Source organism: Protopterus annectens, chromosome 13.part0, assembly GCF_019279795.1.
Source record: "Protopterus annectens isolate FY-2018-M chromosome 13.part0, PAN1.0, whole genome shotgun sequence".
NCBI classification, from domain to species: Eukaryota; Metazoa; Chordata; order Ceratodontiformes; family Protopteridae; genus Protopterus; species Protopterus annectens.
In genome coordinates, this window is record NC_056747.1 from 850,320,216 (window position 1) to 850,341,386 (window position 21,171).

Here is a 21,171-nt window from a genome sequence, read left to right on the forward strand (position 1 = left end):
TTTGATTATCCAGAGCCAGTTTCCCACTTTTTATTTGAGAAGGATGGTCCAAAAAGAAGTGGCCCCAGTACAGAACCTTGTGGGACACCACTGGTAATATCCATCAGGATATATAAGTATCTCCTGACTCTAAGTTGTATTATGTTGCATGACCTGTGTTTTATTCATTGAACTACATATAGAGTGATATTGATGAGTTTAGCTTGCCAGTGTTGTGTTTATCTGGAATAGAGCTGAATCCATTATCTAGGTTAAGATAAGCAGTATGCACACTGAGTCCTTCATCAAGCGCTTTTGCTATCTCAAAACAAGAATCAAAAGCACAGTATCCTCTTAAGAACCCCTTACTGTTCCATATCCAACAGAAGTGGTATTTTGGATAAGCATTATGCTCTTTCCATAACTTTACATAGACTACTGGTCTGCCTGAAGGTTAAAATTGGGCATGATGTGTCCATCTCCTCATAGGCACACTTTGTGAGCCAGTACCAAAGCAGCCTGTTGCCTTAGGTCAGGGATATATCTATATGCTAACATTTTGCTTGATATGTTTCACAGGAGTGTACGTTTTCATGATGCTGTGTAGGAAATCATCAGGTATCTTTTCTGGTCCAATGGAACCTGAGTTTTTCTTTTTTTCTCTTAATTTTATTTGTGACTGCAAGTATCATATCTGTAGTCATACAAGGGATGCTCCCCTTGCTGTATTTTTACATATGTCTATATTTATTGTGAAATTTGCATACTTTTTTGAAATGCAGTTGTTATTTTTTGATGCAAGGAAGCCGTGTCTTATTTTATTGGTAACACTTTGCATTCTCAATTTTCCATTTCAGTTTTTCAGTTTCTATGATCTTATTAAAGAATTCCTTATTGCTTTCAACCTTTGAGACCAAGCAGAGTTAGAGCTAAAAGATATACAGACATATGTTTGTGCATTTTATTTACCCTAAAATTGTTTATGTCTACGATAGCTAACTAAAACCTTTTATTTTTCTGTATAGGGTATCTTAATAATTTTGTGAGTTTGTTAATGTTTTTCTTTTTCCTTTTGTTGAACTTGTGTATTTGTGTCCTTTTAGTAGAGGTTTATAATGGTAAGTGTCACTCATCACTTCCCATTAAAGACGAACAGGCGGGGTAGCTCATTTACATGCTTTATTACACAGAAACACATCAGGGATGGATAGCAGCAGTACAAAATATATACAAACTGATTAACTGACAGACTACACAGACATACATGCTTACATCTCAACAGTTTACTACAAAATGGCAGTCAGGCTTGCACATGCTCAGTATTTATACGCTTGTGCAAGCCCATAGAAAGCTTCTTAAAGGTGTTTGCACATATTGATCTACATCCTCCTTCTTAAATAAATTGCAGACAGTACAATGACATGTGAAAAGAAATATGCAATGGTGTAGATAATAAAATAAACATAACATTCATAGGTTCATAGGTGTGTACTAGGCTAAGGGACCTGGGGCCTTTACAAGCCTAGCCCATAGGATTACCCTGGCATCGTGCCACCCGACCTTAGTTCCCAGTACCTCTGTCGAGTAGAGCCACTGGAGTTATTCCAGAGGTAAATTTTCTATTTCCCATCCACTCATCAAGATTTCTCTTGAAGAGGGTCAGCGAGGTTCTCTGCTTGATATGTATGGGAAGTCTTTTCCATAGCATGGGCAGTCTCTGTGTTATGAACCTGTCCCTCCAGCATGTTCTGTTGATTGTGGTAATGAGGTTGAGGTCTCTGGAGTGTGTGGTGCCGAGGGACTGGGATTTCTTTAAATGAAGCATTTCTAACAGAGCTAGGTCAGACATGGCTTTGTAAGTCAAGCACAGATCGCCTCTAAGTAGGCAATATGAGACAGAGAATAGTTGGAGTTTTTTGAGTCTATCCATATAGGACAAGTGTTTAAGGCCTAGGATCCTCTTTGTGAGGTACTTTTGCGGCCTCTCCAGTTGTTGCAGGTGTCTAGTGAGGTACATGCCAAATGGTGCATTGTACTCGATGATTGGCCTAATGAGGGAAGAGTACAGGGTGACAATGACCTCTTTCTTCTTGGAGGCAAAACCCTTAGTAATGAGATGTGCCACATAGAAGGACTTTCTGACCACAGTGGCAATCTGGTGATCAAAAGAGAGGTTGCTGTCAATCTGTGTTCCCAGATCTCTTATAACGCCTTCTGTATTCAGTGGACTACCATTGATGTAGTAATTCATGGGAATCGGGTTTTTCTCAAAGGGGATGATGACACATTTTTTGGCATTGAGCTTAAGGACATGGTTCTGACACCAGTCATTGGTCTCAATGAGGCCTTTCTGTAGGATGTCAACATCACTTGGGGAATTAATAATAGCTCCCAACTTGCAATCATTTGTGAACTTTGTCAGCCAGAGTCCCTTCGTGTTGGCCTGGACTTCAGAGAAGTAGATACCAAACAGGAAAGGACTCAGGACTAAACCCTGTGGGACTCCACTTATGACTGGTCAGCAGTCTGACTTGGAGTCAGCTACTTTCACACTGTGGGTTCTATCTGTGAGCCAGTTTGCAACCCACCTAGTGATATAGGGGTTGATGCCTATCTTAGTGATTTTTTCTATGATTCCTAAGTGGAGAATGGTATCAAAGGCCTTAGTCAGATCAAGGTAAGCTGTATGAACACCTTGCCTTCATCCACAGCTCTGGTGACTGACTCAAAGAAGTTGACCAAGTTGAGCAGGCATGATCTACCCTTCACAAAACCAAACTTTGTGGGATCCAGAGTTTGAAGATTCTCTCCATCCTTGTTTATTAGGTCCATGATGATGCATTCCATAGCTTTGCAAATCAGACTTGTCAGGCTAATGGGGCAATAGTTCCCAGGGTCTGTAGTCGCTCCTCCTTTGTGGAGATGGATTATTGTAGGAGTGCGTCATTCGGTAGGGACAAAGCCTGAGGTGAGGCTTTGATTGAACAGGGCACAAAGGTGAGGTGCCAGTTCATTCTTTAGTTCATGTAGAACACAGCCATGGATATTGTCAGGTCCCATAGAAGCTGTATTCTTGGCCTTGGACAGTGCTGTTTTAATCTGTGCAGCAGTAATACCGGGTGCCTGTCAATCTACTGGTATTGTGATTGGTCCTTTGGGGGGGTGTAAAGCTTGCAATGGATCTGTCAGCCAGTATATTGGCAATATCTGTTTGCTCGGTATAGCAGGTACCACTGTGCAGTAGGATATAGCAAATCTGGGTATTGCTGTGGAGATTCTTTATATAACTATAGAAGGCCTTGTGGTTGTCTTTACTATCTGCTGCAATTCTGTTTTCATAGCTAGATTTAGAGGATTTGATGAGGGATCTCAACTTTTTGTTGAGGCTGGTAAGGGAGTTTTTCCAGTCTTGGGACTTCACCTTATTCCGCATCAGTTTCCTACCTCTGTTGTAGAGTTTGTTTATGGCAGGGAACCACCAGATTGGCTTCCTTTTTTTGGAGGAGAGCATCTTGGTTCTATTAGGTATGGCGAGATCCATGCATTTGTGTATGTGTCCGTACAGTGCATTGGTATATGATTCATCAGTCATTCTCCATTTGCATGGGTGCCTTGTAGTTAGCCACCTCTGTTTTTAGGATCCCAGAGTTAGCTTTGGAGAAGTTTTTTATGGGGGGGGGGGGGATGTGGATGTCCAAGGTGATTAGTTTGTGGTCAGATCTAACTAGGGAGGAGTTGACTATTGGTATAGAGCAACGGTTGCCCATGTTAGTAATGACCAGATCAAGGATGTTGCTATCTCTAGTGGGGTTATGAACAAGCTGGTCCAGGGCATTGGAATTAATGAATTCTAGGAAACATTGGGCAAGTGTATTGGTACATGAGTAGTTTTCCCAGTTAATGGAGGGGTAGTTGAAGTCGCCCAGTATGAGGCTGTTAAGTTTGACCCAATATTCTCCTGGGTGCTTAGGAATATGGAGTGTGAGTCTTGGGACATGGTTGGGGACCTATAGCAGGCTATGACCTGAATCGCTGTCTTTCCCAGTGTTAGCTGTACCTGAAGTATCTCTGATGTGTTATGTTGGGCTACCAGTCTGGAGGTGTGTGCACCCTTTATGAATATGGAAACACCACCGCCTTTGGAGCTTCGGTCCAAGTTCTGGGGCCGAAAGGTGTGGAATGAGCTATAGCCTTGTAGTGCAGGGGTGCTTTCTTCTGCCTTGAACCAGGTCTCTGTTACAGCACAAATATCGATTCATGTCCTTATGTCTAAGTTGCCATGTATCTGGAACATGGTCTGGAAATGCAACCTGATCTAGTTATATAGCAACTAGAATTGGGTTTAGCAACAGGGACAGTCATCTGTGAATAACTTGCTTCAGGAATTTCAGGATTCTTCTCAGGAACAGTGATATTTACTGGAACGTCCTGTGGAACTGGAATGCTGGATAACTCACTCTGAGATACAGAGTCTGTCTCGCAAGTATGATACTGCAATACAGGCTCAGACACTGGGGTTAAATATTTCCAATTTCACCTAAATTCTGCTCTTTCCGATTCCACAATGTATGATCTTGGCTCTGGACATACACTTTTCATGACACCAATCCAATCAAAACCTTTGGACGTCTGCATCCTCACTATCTCCCCTTTTCATAATGGATTGAGCAGTTTGCTTGTCTTATCATAACAGGACTTCTGGGATAAGCGCTTCTTTAATAGATTGGCTTTCACTGATCTGTTGTTCTTCACACATGGAACCAATAATGATTGATTAATTGGTAGTGTGGTTCTGCTTTGTCTCGACAGAAGTGTATATGTAGAATAACCAAGATATTTATCATGAGGAGCATTTCTGAGATTCAAGAGATTCAAGAAAATATCGCTATTGCCATGTTTTGACTTCTCTAGTAATTGACTAAAGCAGAAATTATTCTAGCCTTGGGCATAGCTGCATCACAGAACAGCAACCAGAAGGACAGTCAGACTGGTCTTAGAGATGTAAATCTCTCAGAAAATGGACCGTTCAACCTATCCACAGAGGACTTAAAAATCCATCTGGAGATAAAGAGACTTGAACTGCAGGCCAAGCATTTGGAAATAGAAGCATAGATATATATGTAACTACACATACACATGCAGAAATATGTATAGTAAGATACATATGTAGAATGTGCACACAATGTGGAACAGCCACTATGCCTACAGTTACCACCTTACCAACTGGACACTGTATGAGCCACCCATACAAATGACAATTGTTGCCTGCAACATATACCCACAGATAGGTCAAATGATATAACACCACACACAGGTTTGCATAAATGGGAAAGCTTTATTTGTGTACTATTACAGCTGTATATGCCATGTCATATAGCTGTTTAGACACTGACACCCATATAAACAGAGTAATGCAACTGTGAAACAGTTATACTAATACAGTAGTCTGGAAAGGTTTACAAATGTTGATGTCCAGGCTGAGGCCTTCAAGTAATACAATAGTAAAAACAGACTGGGCTACAGGATACCAAACAATCAACAGTAAGTAATGCAGATGTATAGCTCAGCAGCCTCTATCTACACTCTGTACACAATCCCTAGGGGGTAAAGACCTCAGTCGACACAATGGGATGTAACTGTTATATAACAAGTCATAACTGACACCATCACAAGCACATTGACAAACAGAACAGTCTGTATGGCCGGAGGCAGTAGGCCTGCATTTACCCAAGGTGGATTGTATGGCAAAGTACATCAAGATACCTTAAGGCAGCTGACCCCTGATACCCCCACATGTAATAGCCTAGGTTAGTTATGGTGCATCCCCCCCAGACTCAATAATACAGGGCCATATACCACTGTTACATACACTGGCAGCTGGAGTGCATAAGGGTGCACATGTATTGTGTAGGTGAAGGCCACACATATATGGCTCCAACCCCACTGTATGTGTGGGGGACACAACAGCAGTGGACTGATGGCAGGAATGGCAGCATGACATACTCACAGTCCACTACAGAACAACCCCTGACAGCATGTCATATGTGCAAAGCCTGGTATGTAGGTGGAAGACAGAGGCTGGAACACAGGCCCATATGTGGAAAACTGTTGTCATACACTAAGCAAGTCGCTGGTGTTACAGGATAGTCTGCAACATACCCTTATTCAGGAATATGAAGTTAGAAACAGAAATGGATGTAGCCATGTACTGATAGCACTGAACGCACACACTGCCAATGAAATCTCTGACATGAGACCTGTGCGGTGGACAGACAAACATAAATAGGCACACCTCTGGCCATCAAGAGGATAGGCCCAGAGTTGAGAGCTATGCAGACTGCATTCTAAGTTAAACTAGTATGTAAACATAAACCCTGCAACAACAGGGCTATACAATGCATACAACAACTCTACTCACACTCTGTCTGTAGTTCTGGATCCCCCTACAAATATGTAGCTGGCCTGACTGTGCAGGTTCTCCAGTAAGAGGTATTGCTACCTGCAGTCTGTAACACTGATGGCCACACACAGGAAGGATGCCCATCACACAGGAAGGGTAAAGGGACCATGCCCACATGATGTAGGGATTTATAGTAAGTGGTTGCCATGACAGTGGTAATTGGAAGTACTACACAGCAAGCTGCATGCAGGAAGCAAGTGGAGGACACTGAGTGGTGCAGAGGCCATCACCTGATCATGTGCATCACCTACAAAAGCCATGCTGCAATCTATTCAGAGCAGCTCAATCCATTTACTGGAGAGAGACCAAGAGAGAGAGAGAGAGATAGTGCAAGTGGAAGTGAAAGCCAAAGCCACAGCAAAAAGTAAAATATAATTACATACAGCATAATATCCAGAACAGACATCATTCCCACAACAGGTATGTGAGGTATATATGCATGCAGTGAAGGGGGGGTGCTGTCCACATCACAGCACAGCAGGCCACGTGCATGTTGTCCTGGCCAGTCCCAGGAGGGGCCTGGTACCAGCGGACATTTCTCATCAGCAGGTGAGAGTAGCACATCAAGGCCTGTACCTGGACATGCCCATGAAACCCCTGGCAGGCACAGTCCATGTGTGGTCTGCAGCTGTCCATAAACACCTGTGTAGGGCAACCACATGGCAGAACTGTGTGCATGCATACCCACACACTATACAAACACACCAAGGTCAACCCCATTCCAACACACACCACAGCATCACTCCCATCTCAACACAATAAACCACTCACCCACACACATTGTGTCAAATGTATGGCCCACCCACGGCATCTGGCAAACCAACATCACACCCTGTGCATATGATGATACCTGTGCCACATCCCTATCATCCATACCATCAATGCACGGACAGGCTAATATGGTTCTGATGCACATGGTGACTGTACTACAGTGTACCACGGTACTGCAGTGTAGCATGTTTTAAGGAACAAAGTGTAATGCATATATTGCAGGTAATATAGCCATCCAGCAATGATGCATTATAGCTGTTAGTACCATTGGTTGGTTGTGGTCCCTATAATGTTATCCATTTGTGCTGTAGGTGTACATGAGTAAGCACGAGGATGGTCTGCAGTCATATTCCACAATGGGGTACGGCACTGTGGTGACACCATGGCTGTGACATATCTGGGGTACAGTTGAACACATGTCACAGGTTACTGAAATGGTTATTGTATGTGCCACATGGACAGGTGACCTGCTGAGGCGTGTATACCCTGCAACTTGATGTACACCCATCCACATACACGCACACTGTTACTTGGCAAAACTGGGACTAGATCCCTACCTAGCTATGTAGTGATACTGAAGTGTGTGGCTGACATTGCACACACCACACAGCATTTAGGGTGAGGTGTGTCCCAGGTTACATGTTAAATGCAGAACATCCCCAGACATGTACAGTATGTTACTGGGGGATGTAATGGGTGTATCTGGACAATATGTAGTGTGACATAACTTCATATACACATTAGCAGACACATAACAGGCAGACACACATCTGAGAAACCTGGGCCTATCCCTGCTAACTAACTTGACCGTGTGTCCAATGTGTTACAGGTAGGCTGCACACAGCACATGCATAACTAGCCTGGATTGTGGTATTGGTTACCTGTATGGTTGATGGTGACAGTGGTAACCATAACGTGGTACATGGGACATATACTGGGTGTACCTTGGTGTAATGACAGTGTACACAGTACCTACATCCCCCAGTGGATATTGTACTCCCTGAAACCCATGATGACACTCTGCCATACCCACCATCACACATTGGCCTCGACTGCAACATAACCTATAGTATACCCCAACAGTGGTACTACAGGGATATACATCTAATACACATGCCACACACGTAGTAGGGTGTTGCATTGTCATGCCTCACCTACGGGCAGCAACAAGACTATCCATACTACTGTGTGGCAATGAGTATTGTCATAGGAGTATGTGGCCTCGGAATGCTGTACCCTACATATATATGGACATGCACAACTACACACACATGCCAGAACACAATGGGTATCCCATGCCTATCAACTCATTTGTAAAATACTGTAGTGCTGGTACTGCAAGCCTCATGTATTCAGTATGGGGAGGGGCTTAACAGGGTACATGTATTGTCCCATACAGCAGCAAACACAACTGACTATGGCAATGGGTGTTATGCTGGTTGTGAAGGCCCTCATAGAATTCCCAAGTACAGGTGTGCTAACACACAGACACTGCTATACTCAGTCATGTACACATACACATGTGTCACTACAGGGGTGCATCGCTGCAGGTGGTCAAAGCCGTGTACCTGGCTATTGTCCAAGGAGAGATGGGTTGTGTAGGGGTTGTCTGTACAGTGGTATCCTACCACCTGCCAGGTGGCAGCAGGCAATCTATTGACAGCCACTACTGTGGTGACCCTAAGGGTAAGAATGACATGATCAGCCAATCATCCAGGTGCCTCCTTCACATAGCCTCTGAGGTAATCAAGTTGACATATATGCAACATGCATTAGAACACATGGTTAGTGTCTGTGATGGAGACCTGTATCCAAGCATGTTCTGTTGACTGTGGTAGTGTATTGGTGGTACCTATGGCATGCGGTGCATACAGGGTGACATCTCCTATATGTGCCAGGTCTTACACAGCTGGCCAGACATGTCAGTGTCAATCAAGGTTAGGTTGCCTGTACATATCCCAACTGGATACCTGTCATCTGCACATCTGTACAGGGACTGACAGTCATCAGCTTGGCAAGCAGCTATACAGTAGGATGAGTGTGTTGACAGATGTTTGACAACAATATGTATGCAATAACTACATGTCAGAAGCCCTCACTAACATGTGCTGTACAGACGATAGTCTACAGTTACATTCCACATGTTGGATCATTACCCGGAAAGGGGTATATACTGTGACACAGCTCACACATCAGGGCTACAACAGGGATGCCTCAATGTTTGGCTATGCCTGCAGGTGTGCCTGTTGTCAGTTCTACAGTTAGCACTCTGCTCTTGCCTGGGTAAGCACTGTCAACAGTTGTACTGCCATGATACACTACATGCCAGTGTGACAGCACATACCCTGGCCTAATACCCCTGTATGGAACACATTCACATGCATAACAGTGCTGTACAGGCCACATATATGTCTGTGTCCCACACATGCCACACACACCCCTTGCTACTGTGATGACAGCACGTAGGTGCATGTATTATACATGGCATTACATACACGTATTGCAGATGTGAATACCCTATTATGTTATCAGACTGGGTGGTGTGACCTGGTTACCAGGGCTAAGCCATGCCTAGCAAGTATCAACATTGTTGCAATATAACAGCTGAGCTGATTTGCACACTGGTAAGCGATGCCTACACTGTGTAAGCTCCCGTATGTTTACCCATAGCTTAGCACTGCTTAGCTTCATGCAGACCCACTTAAAGCTGCTCACAGCTGCCTTAACCACTCTGTATCTGACAGCCCTTGTTCTGCCCAGCAACAAAATGAACAGCTCTTGCAAGTCTTTAACCCAGGACCCTGTACACTACAGTCACAATGCTTAACCACTACGCCATGACCACTGTGAAGACAGCTATTGTTTTACCAATATAGCTGTCAATACACATATGGTGTAGTATTGAACAATTGCCTTTACTTCCTAAATTGTGTAGTCCTTGTTATTAATATGACTGTTGCATCACATATGTTGTTTTATCATAATGTACACATAGCAGATACATACGGTGAGATACATCTGGGAGGGTATACACAACCGTGAGGCTTACACATGACAGAAATATGGTTATATACATATAATATGTCTATATATGTCTACATGTACATACACATGTATACTCATACATGTCTGAATACACATCTGTATAGTGCTACATATAGATGGCCATGTGTACATCTCTTTGTATATATATATATATATATATATATATATATATATACATATATGTATATACAGATATCTGTATATATAGCTATATATGTATGCACATCCTATGTGTACAGATATGCCTAGTTATGTTGGCATATATGTAGATATCTAGAACTATATGTGCATACATATCTATTCTGATATACCTACTACTGTCAATATATATGTAGATATCCATACATATATGTGCATATGTATCTCTGTCTCTGTACATGTATATATCTGAGTGTTTATATGTATATCTATGTACATATACATATCCATCTATGTATGTTGATATGTATATGCGTATATATCTATATAGATATCTGGATAATTATATATACATATATTTACACCATATGTCCTGAACATGGAGTGTAGCCCTACCTCAGCTCATATAGTCCCAAATTCGTAGTGCAAGGGGATGTCAGGTATGTATAGCAGGTATATTTGTAGACTATTGCTACTGTAATAGGGATTGTCTTCACAGACATGGTGTATGTGGGAGGTCACATCTGCTTTTAACATGTGCACCATTGGCTACTGACAGACATCCTAAGGACATCATAGCACAGTACCACTGCTAGCACATAATGCTCCTGTGGAATACAACAGAGATATTGGGCAATATATGTGGACAGCCTGACACATTCTGGACAGTCCAGAGGTATACACAGAACCCCTTAGTGCAAGACATGTAGACCAAGCCTGACAATGTGGATGTTAACAGCCATGTAGAATGGTATAACATGTAACTACTGGTATACATTTGCCCCCAAAGGTTATGCATTTACACACCCCTGTCTGTCCTGACACATACTAACCGCTGGTACAGAGGTGCCATGGCCACATACTACCCACTAGATATTGACATACATCTGTACAGCATCCCACTGCTCTGTCTGACATACATGACTGTTATGGTGGCCCGGCAGCAGTACATCTGGCAAGTATCTGGACATTACATCTCACTGGGTAAGTACACTAAGCTGCTAGGCATGTAACAAAGCACTGTGCAGGCTAAAGGCAGACTGGCTCATCACTGGCCTACATTTCCTATGGGGGAATGCACATGTACCAGCATGTATAGGCATGTCACAGCACAGAGTATGATACACCTGTGTGAATGTGCATAACCACAACCAATGTGAACACAGCCAGAGCCACATATGGTAAGCTAGCATAATATTACAGTACATGGACTATTTGTTCAACACCACCCTCATATGTGCCACTTGCTGGTTCAATGCCTGTCTGTGGTATGGGACGTGTGTGTATGGCCCTACAAACATGTAAGCCAATAGGGTAACATACAGTGGAGCAGCATGTAACATCAGCTAGAACAGGACCAAGAACAATGACATCTACCACAGTCTCTACACAGGCCAAAGTAAGTATTAACAATACACACAGTGTCGACAATCACCATATATACACAGACCTCAGTACTGTACACACAACCACAGAATGTCCAGGTTATGTCATAAAATATAACCCCCTACTATACATAACATGTGTAGCAGTCTGATATCTCACTGGCTTGTTATCAGATACGATTACACTAATCATAGTGTACAGCACATATGCACCTCTTACTGCATGAAATGTATACAAAGGTTGACAGAGGTGTGGCAGGAGGCACATACACATGGCCAATATTGACATGTTGCTGTGATAACCTCATACATTTACTGTTGTAACAGGGTTTGTTGCAACATATGTCCTATGAGGGATATGAAGTCAGTAACTCTCACCGCTTTCACCATTTACAGACTGCAATCCTCACACTATGTTCTGCATTTCACAGATAGGTGCTCTGTGGCTAGCACATGAAACAAAAGGCACCACACACTGCCCAGTCTGCAGATGACCCTACAGATGGGGGTTTCCTCATAAACCTAGTATTGACATGGCAGGTATTAAAACATGTAGGACAGCCATATCCACACACACCCTGTTAAACCAACATTACTCCAAATGCAGTATAGCAGCACTTACAGTCTGTAGTCAGCTCAGACACATCCTCCTCCTGTGTATTGCCCTGTTTCCACAGTGTATGTTGTTGGAGGAAGATCCCCAATCCATCTGAGATGCTGTTTGCAAAACAACAGATCGAGTCCCTGTTCACAGTGAATGTAAAGGCCCAACACCAACATGATGTTCCTAGATATTGGAGTGTGTTTCCATGTAATTGGCTATGGGATAGTTACCACAGATGTTCCACATGCAATCAGCTAGAGGAGGGCTGAGATTCATGCAGAGGCCATCAGCTGATCATGAGCATCACTTAAAATACCTATGCTGCTGCCTAAGCGAATCAGGGGTAAGTCTCCACATCCACCAGAGAGGAAGTGAGAGAGGCAGACAGAGGCAAAGAAATCCAGGGAGGGTTGGGAGAGTAAAACATAAGCATGTTTGTCTCACACACCTACCAGTACAGGGTATCAAACCCCTGATGACTATGTAGTGCTACCATATGTCTATGCAGTTATTGGATGTGCCACATAGGTTACATGTTGAGGAGCCCTCAAAACGTATATGTGATGGTGAGTGACATCTGCAACAGAGATATGGTAGCTATATGGTAGGTGTAGTACACTTGCCTGTCTGCATGAACAGGTGCCAGCATCAACACAGCCAAACTCTCACAGGGATGCACCCACATTGACACACTTGTCAAAGCCAGGGATACAACTAATCACTAGTGAGATTGCCACAACACATTACTATGCAAGTATCACATGCACCACAGGGGTCATACGGAGGTTATATGGGCAAAGGGTATCTGGAAGTGTTTGACATCAGCCAGCATGCTTCAGTATGCCAATGTGGGTTGTAGTGAGTGTGAATGTGGCCATATGCATCATACAACACACACACACAGACACGGGGTGCCAGTACTGACATGCATGGGTGCATTGCTTCATGGGTGTGTAGTGGTTGACTGTGCTAGACTGCTATACAAGGCTAGGTGATGGGAATACCTTGGCATCAGGCCACATGACAATGGTCTGCATTGTGGCTCAGGGGTGTAATGTCTGGATTTGACCACACAGGTGGGTATTGTATTCACCATCCAGTCACCTGGGTGATAATTGCATGTGGCCAATGCTGTGCATTGTTTGCCATGTATGTGTTCCTTAGTCCATGACATGGACGGTGTCTGGGATGTGCACACCTCCCACATGCATGTACAGTTACATGTGGATCTGTACCTGGGGTGTCTGGCCCATGTTGTGTACACAGCTTGCTATCATCAGATACGCCAGTCCTGACCTCATGTGGCAGGAACTGTTAATGGACGGCAATTCATATGCCCTACTTTGGCAATCCTGCTGATGTCATTCACTGTGAAATACACCTTTGGGGAAGGCGTACTCCAGTAATCTCCGTGGTATGTCCTATAACTGCGTAGTGCTGTAGTGTAATAAACTAGTTAGGTAGGAGTTCTAATCCCAGACATGATAGAGGTGTGTGTGTGTGTCTTTGTTTGTAATTCGTATCCTGTGTAGAGGTGGATGTGTATTTCAAGGTGGATGACATCAGCAGCATTGCCAAAGTAGGGCATTTGAATTGTAGGGAGTGTGACTAGCCTAAACTGCATTGCTTTCTACATAGACACACACACACACACACACACACACACACACACACACACACACACACACACACACACACACACACACACAGTTGCTATGTCTGGGATTAGAACTCTTACCTAACTACCTTATCACACTACAGTAGTACGCAGTTATAGGACGTGCCACAGAGATTACTGGGCTGCAACTTTCCCAAATGTGTATTTTAAAGTGGATAACCTCAGCATGTTTATCCTAGAAGGGCTATGGGGAGGGCAGTGTGTGTGCATGGGCCATAACTCATTCATTTAGAGGTTGACACACCTCATGCGGGTACACACAGGGTTATATTCCACAGGTATGTGTATACAGCTGCTAGATGACTACTTCCTTGTACAGTCATGTTGCACAGCTAGCACTTGCACCACATAGTCTGTAATGCTGACAGATACCGGTGGCTAGTATCTACAGTGAGTGACATCTGAACCTCATGCTGTTGTAGCCATTTGGCTGTGTGCTGGGTGGGACAGGCCTCATAATGGATGGCTCCTTGTCACAGTCACTCTCTTTCACACATCTATGTACGTCTACTTTTGGCTTATTATAGTGTGTTGTCCTTGGATATATGTCTGTATTCCTATCCACTGTGTGTGCAAAGCATGAGTGGTGCATACTGAGGAGTGTCTGAACTAACATCTGCAACTGCCAGATATGTCTAGTCCACTGTTGTTTGCAGAAATGGGCTTCATTTGTTTAAGTGTGTGAGCATGCCCGGTATGACCTTTCAGTATGTTGTTGTCTGACACTGCCTTCATTTCTCTAAGTGTGTGAACGTGCCCAGTATGCCCTTGTGTATTGAATGTGTGGATCAATTCCAGGTAGTTTGTACTCTAGTGAAGAACTTTGTGTTGTACACCTACAGATAGCAAACTGTTTCTGCAGGGTATCCGTCAATCATTTGGCAATATGGGGGCAAAGTGTGCAGGGGATAGTGTGTACTGTAGGTGATTGTGTCTGTGCTGCTTCAGCTACAAGGTACTGCTGTTAGCAGAGATAGTCAGACATGTGTAGTGTTATACACTGTGATGTTTTCTGTCCTCATGAACAGTCAGGTGGACATTCCTGCTCACGGTGATGTCTTGGGGGACAAGGGGGACTGCAGCTGTATGCAGTATTGTGGGCAGATGCCTACATATTCATGGTAGGTTATGCCATCCTGGAGGGGTAGCTGCAGACACTTGCTGCTGGGTCTATGTATCTGGTTCAGCACCTTGGTACAGTGCTGGCAGAGGATCCCATACTTGTACATCCATCAACATGACAGTATAGCCTTATATTGCTATGACTATACCTCACAGCTGTACAGATTCAGACAGGTTACCCAGAGGCAGGGGTCATGAGTCAGGACATTACCCCTATTGTGGTGTATGGGCAGGTATGTAGCTACCCATTTATGTGTTTACAGCCAGGGATGGTGTCTGCACACAGCTTTGTGTCGGACCTTGCACATTCCATGCTGCCCACACTCCCACCCCCCTCTGTTATTCTGTCTTCTTCCTTACATTATGTATACATTCTCTGATACTTTCCCTATGGTTATCACCTAATCACAGCTGTGTGTTGGTGTTGGTCCACAGTTCATGCAGTGGGACATGGTGGACATGTTACTGTGGTTTGTCCACATGGCCTTGCATATGGCTTATGTGGAGTGTGTTGTGTTATTTGGGTGTCCATGACATAACATGCATTGGCAGTACATGTGAGACACAGGCCTTTGGCAGGGGCCTGTGGACCATTAGGTGTTGATGCGGGCCAGATGTGGCAGGCCGTTGCATTCTGTCAGTCCTACAGTCTCAGACCGCCATACAGTATATTCCCCTGGGGTGACAGGGTAGGTGTGCTAGGTGTTCATGCCAATACCATCTATCAGTCTTGATCAGGTGGTGTGGATGCTGTCAGTGTTCTACCTACAGCTAGCAATACACCTGCATGGGACACCTGCACTGCATGCTGCATTCTTTTGCTATTGCAATATACAGGTGGGGTCATACCATTCCCCACAGCAGGGACACAACCAGAAAGGTACCTGTGGTTGGTGTTTGCATAAGCTCAGTGCATGTGTGCTATGGACACTACTTGCATCTGACACACAGATATGCATTGGGCATTCCAGTTATGCTTGCATGTGCAGGTACATCAGCTGTTTCCCAATACATCAGTCCTACCTCCTTTGTGATCTGCGAGTGTTTTGGCAAATGACACCGGTATCCCCTACCACAGGTCCAGATAATGTGATGCATACCTGTATGTACTATTCTAAGGGTGTGCCCATTTCACAGTGACATAATATATACCGTATGTCTGGGGTACTTTTCCCTGTGTACTGCTTGTATATTTAGCCCAACAGCCATGCCATGTCAGTCTTTCAGATGGTGACACATATTACCACCTTATATTTACAATGACTTACTGATAGCTTGTGTTATACTGGTGGGTATTGTGTTTGGCACTGCAGTTGTGAGGAATTGTCCCTGTCATCAGCAGTAGTGGGCAATGGCCACCAGGTCTTACCTCAACATGCATACATACCGACCACTCTCACACAATATGAAACACACACCAACCTAACACACACGTACCTGCATATTGTGCAGATGCTACAACCTATCCTGCTACCTTGGCCACCTCTGTGCATCTATGCTCCACTGGTATTATACCTACACATACATGTTACTAAATTTCTACATAGGGATGTGGGGAGGCACAGCTGACTGTTACGATGTGTGTACATCAGATTGGGGGGGGGGCACACCAGACCATTACTACATTTCTAAGTAGGGTTGGGGGGAGCACACCTGACTGTTTCTACATTCCTACACAGTATTGTGGGAGGGGCCACACCTGCCTATTACTATATTTCTACACTGGTTGGGGGAAGGGGCATACCTGACTGTTACTACATTTCTACACAGGAATGGGGGGAGCAAACTTATTACTACATTTCTACACAGGAATGGGGGGGCACACCTGACTGTTACTACATTACTACACAGGATGGGGGGGGGGCACGCCTGACTGTTACTACATTTCTACACAGGAATGGGGGGGCACACCTGACTGTTACTACATTTCTACACAGGAATGGGGGGAGCAAACCTGACTGTTACTACATTACTACACAGGATGGGGGGGGCACACCTGACTGTTACTACATTTCTACACAGGAATGGGGGGAGCAAACCTGACTGTTACTACATTACTACACAGGATGGGGGGCACGCCTGACTGTTACTACATTTCTACACAGTATTGGGGGGCACACCTGACTGTTTTTACATTTCTAAGTAGGATGGGGGGGCACACCTGACACTTGTACACATTTGCTATGACTGTACTGGTATGTCAGGTACTCCATTTCATTCTGTATCCTAACCTATCATGCTGACTAGAGGCATATCAGTGTACTACAGGTCTTAGCTTTGATTTCCCTACATATTAGTTTCTGACTTCCTACCCTTCAGAACTAACATCCCACTGCCTGACCTGCTGTAGTCTGTCTGTGTAGGCCTAGGGGGAGGTTACCCATAGGCATCATTCAGAGGTCATAGCACAGCCTTTGTTTGTGTTTGTCTACACCTGTCCTGCTGGCTGAGACTGTTGTTAGGTATGTGAACATCCCTGACTGGCATGTGTGAGTCATATGGACACACATGTAGCCCAGCACATTTCCTGCAGTGGGTTTTGTTGCCCTGTGTAGTACTGGCTACTATGGTGACACCAGTATTTGTTACAGATCTCATGGTGCCACTATAGGTGTCTACTATCTGCTGGGATACCATTCAGCCACCCGATTCCCTTGCATGCTCACATCCATACCATAGATACAGGTAACAACACATTCTACTCCATTCGGCAATTGGTAGGATGAGTGACTTACCTTGTGGGTGTCCCAGTATTGAGGGTGGTGCTGCAGGGCTGCCTATGACAGATGCACACAGTACACTCCCTACACATGGTTGAGCACAGGTAGTGTCATGTTTGGCGTCCCTTTTACAGTATATGAGTGTCAGAGAGAGGTGTTATTCCCTGGGTCCCTCCTGTGTCAGTGTATGTGTTATGCGTTGCCTCTTTGCCAAGGCCAGGGCATACTGGGAATGCCTCCTTCTGCCTACTTGGGCAGGCACAGGTTGTCCCTTCTCTGAGTCACTCTGTGCCTGTGCAGGCCATGGCAATGGTGGGGGGCTGTGTGGGCCTGCCCCGTGATGTTCCTGCTGCAGCAGTTTCCACAGGATCATATTGTGTAGCATGGCACATACGATGACAATTTAGGTACATGTAGCTGGTGAGTACTGCAAGGCTCCACCGGATGTGTCCAGGCACCAGAACCATGACTTGAGCATCCCAAACACATGCTCTATTATAATTCTGGTCTATGCATGTGTCTCATTATGGAGTTCTTGTTCGTGTGTGTGTGCATTTCTGATGGGTGTCATCAGCCACGGCTCTAGTGCATATCCAGCATCCCCCGCTAGGTGACCGTAAGGGATGTCCCCATTGGCAAATCTGTGGTACAGCTGTGTCAGATGCCAGATGTGGGAATCATGTTAGCTTCCAGGGCAGCCAGCACACACATTCATTATTATGCCCTGGTCATCGTACATGACCTGGCAGTTGATGGAGGGGAAGCTCTTGTGGTTGATGTAGACCCTACCCTGCTCACCAGGTGATGCTTTGATGCATATGTGCGTGCACTCTATAGCACCCACCACCTCAGGGTATTCTGCTATTTGGTGGAGCAGTTACATATTGCTGGCCAATGCCTCATGGGTGTTGGGGAAATATATGTGCTCACCGGCATGTGCTGACATTATATCCAGGAACTGGTTGAGTACCCTGGCTGCTGATGCCTGTGAGATCCCCATCATATCCCCAATAGGCTTTTGGAAGGTACCTGTTGCTAGTATTCTTAGGCCTACACATACCTTGGTCTCCACTGGGATGGGTTCCCCTCTGTTGGTTCTGTGTGTCAGGTGTGGCCAGCACAGCTCAACAATTTGCTGTAGGAGGTCCCTGTCCACCCTAAGGCACTCCACTATCTCCAGCTCATGTAGCCCCTGGTAGGTTACCCTGGGTCTGTACACTCTTCTCACTGTTAACACCTTGAAGATCAGGATAGTGAGACACTTACATGATCTCCGCTACCTTAAATGTACCAGCCAACTGGCTCAGTATGCACTAGCTACTCCGGGACACAACAGCTTCAAATTCCATGTGTTTGATCACATCCCAAAGACCCCATACAATGGTGATTACAACTCATTTCTGGAGAAAAGAGAACTGGGCTGGCAGATTAGATTACAATCTAGAAGAAGACCAGGACTTAATTATGCGGAATCTATTGTCCGGGTGCTAAATCTTCGAAAGATTCAACACTAATTCTTCCAGCATCTCCATACTTTTGGACTCCTTCTTTTGCATATTTTGTTTCCCTGGCATAGTTTGCCTGTTGTCATGGCTTGTACTTGTGTTTTTTTGCCTTAGGTGTGCTTAGCAGGCCAGCATGTTATGTTTTAAGATATTTTCCCATTTATTATCTGCCCATTTTTGTTTCTGTATTCTTGTTTTGTATTCCGTTTTATTTGCTGTTTCTTCTAGTCATTCCTGTTAGTTTTCCTTTATGATTCCATAGCCATCCTGATGAAGTTTTAGGCAAAAGCATAGCCTAACCTCCTTCTTTATTATTAAATGATAGCTGTAACACATATTATCCGTTTGGGATAATTTGCATATTTCCCACAGTGCATCAGTCACAACTGTTTTATGTGCTACTTTCTAGCTTTACAAACATTTTTATGTTTGTTAGCTTTTTTTCCAAGTTGTTATTCTGTGCATACTTTGCACTCAATGTTTTAGCTTGTCAATTGGGATTTTCTGTAGTCACTCTATTGCTTATAGTTATCAGTTAGTTAGACAACCATGTTTTCACAATAGTCAGACATTCCTCCTAAGCTGTACTGAAGATATCTCTCAAGACAGTAATCTGTATATCTGGAACTGCGCTTTGTTGGCTTGAATAAATGTTATGGACTTCCTATGATATTCTGACTGCATCTTTCTTGTCTTCGTCTTTGTGTGTTCAATTCGTCTTTTGGGCAGAATCTGTGTTTTCTGACCAAGGGTTGGTATGGGCACTTCTGAGAGTTCGTTCTACAGCTGAGTAGTGTGGGTTTGGTTCTGAGTTTGCTGTTTAGAAACAGTAATCTGCATCTAATAAGTGCACTCTCGGGTGCACCACATTTTAAAATCTCTGTTACACTGCAGTACCATCGCAACACTGCTTCCAAAGGGGTATTACTAGTGGCATTTTTTTCCTCCCTGCTGGAAGGCTTATACCCCATCCCCTGAAGGCTACTTCAAAGATCCAGGGTGTATATAATGTAGAAAGCATGCCAATGGCCAAATATATGGCCATTGGCATGGAAAACAGTTTCAAAAATAAAATAAAAAACTTTTATTTTTTTTAGCCAATTTTGGCTGTTTAAGCATAGGTCAGTGGCGCGCAAATGGGATCAGACTGAAAATAAAAAAAAAAACCTTGAAATAAGCATTCTATCCAAAATCACAATTTTGCCATTATACTCAATGGCAGGCAGAAGACAACATGCCCAGTGAATATTGGTTGCTAAGGGGGAAGCCTCAGTGTGGGACTTGTAACTAGGCATTAGCAGGCAATTCTACGCAAATGAGGGGAATGATACTGAATCCTAGATCCACCCATGTCTGTGCAGGAAGACCATGCTGCAAGCCTAAAAGCTAGCTGACATCATAGAGGGGTGTGTCAAGCACTGTAAGCTTATTGGAGACCTGTAGCTTGGGTTTCCCCTTAGCTTAGCAAAGCTATGCAAGGGGGTATGTCTGAGGCTGCTTAGTATTCTTTCCACTGCCTAAGTGGGTGTGCACACTGCACATAGTGTTTTAAAGGAAAAATAAGAAAACCAAGAAATAGCAGCTCTGTGCACATCTGAGCACTGTGTTTGCACGGCACACCCCTGGGCTTAAACAGGAAGGCAATGGGAAGGGAAAGCAGCAGTAGGAAGGTAATCAAGGAGAACTAGTATAGCTGTCAGGTGAAATGTATCAGAATCATCCAATTACAGAGGCAGCAGCACAGCCCAGCACACCACTATAAAC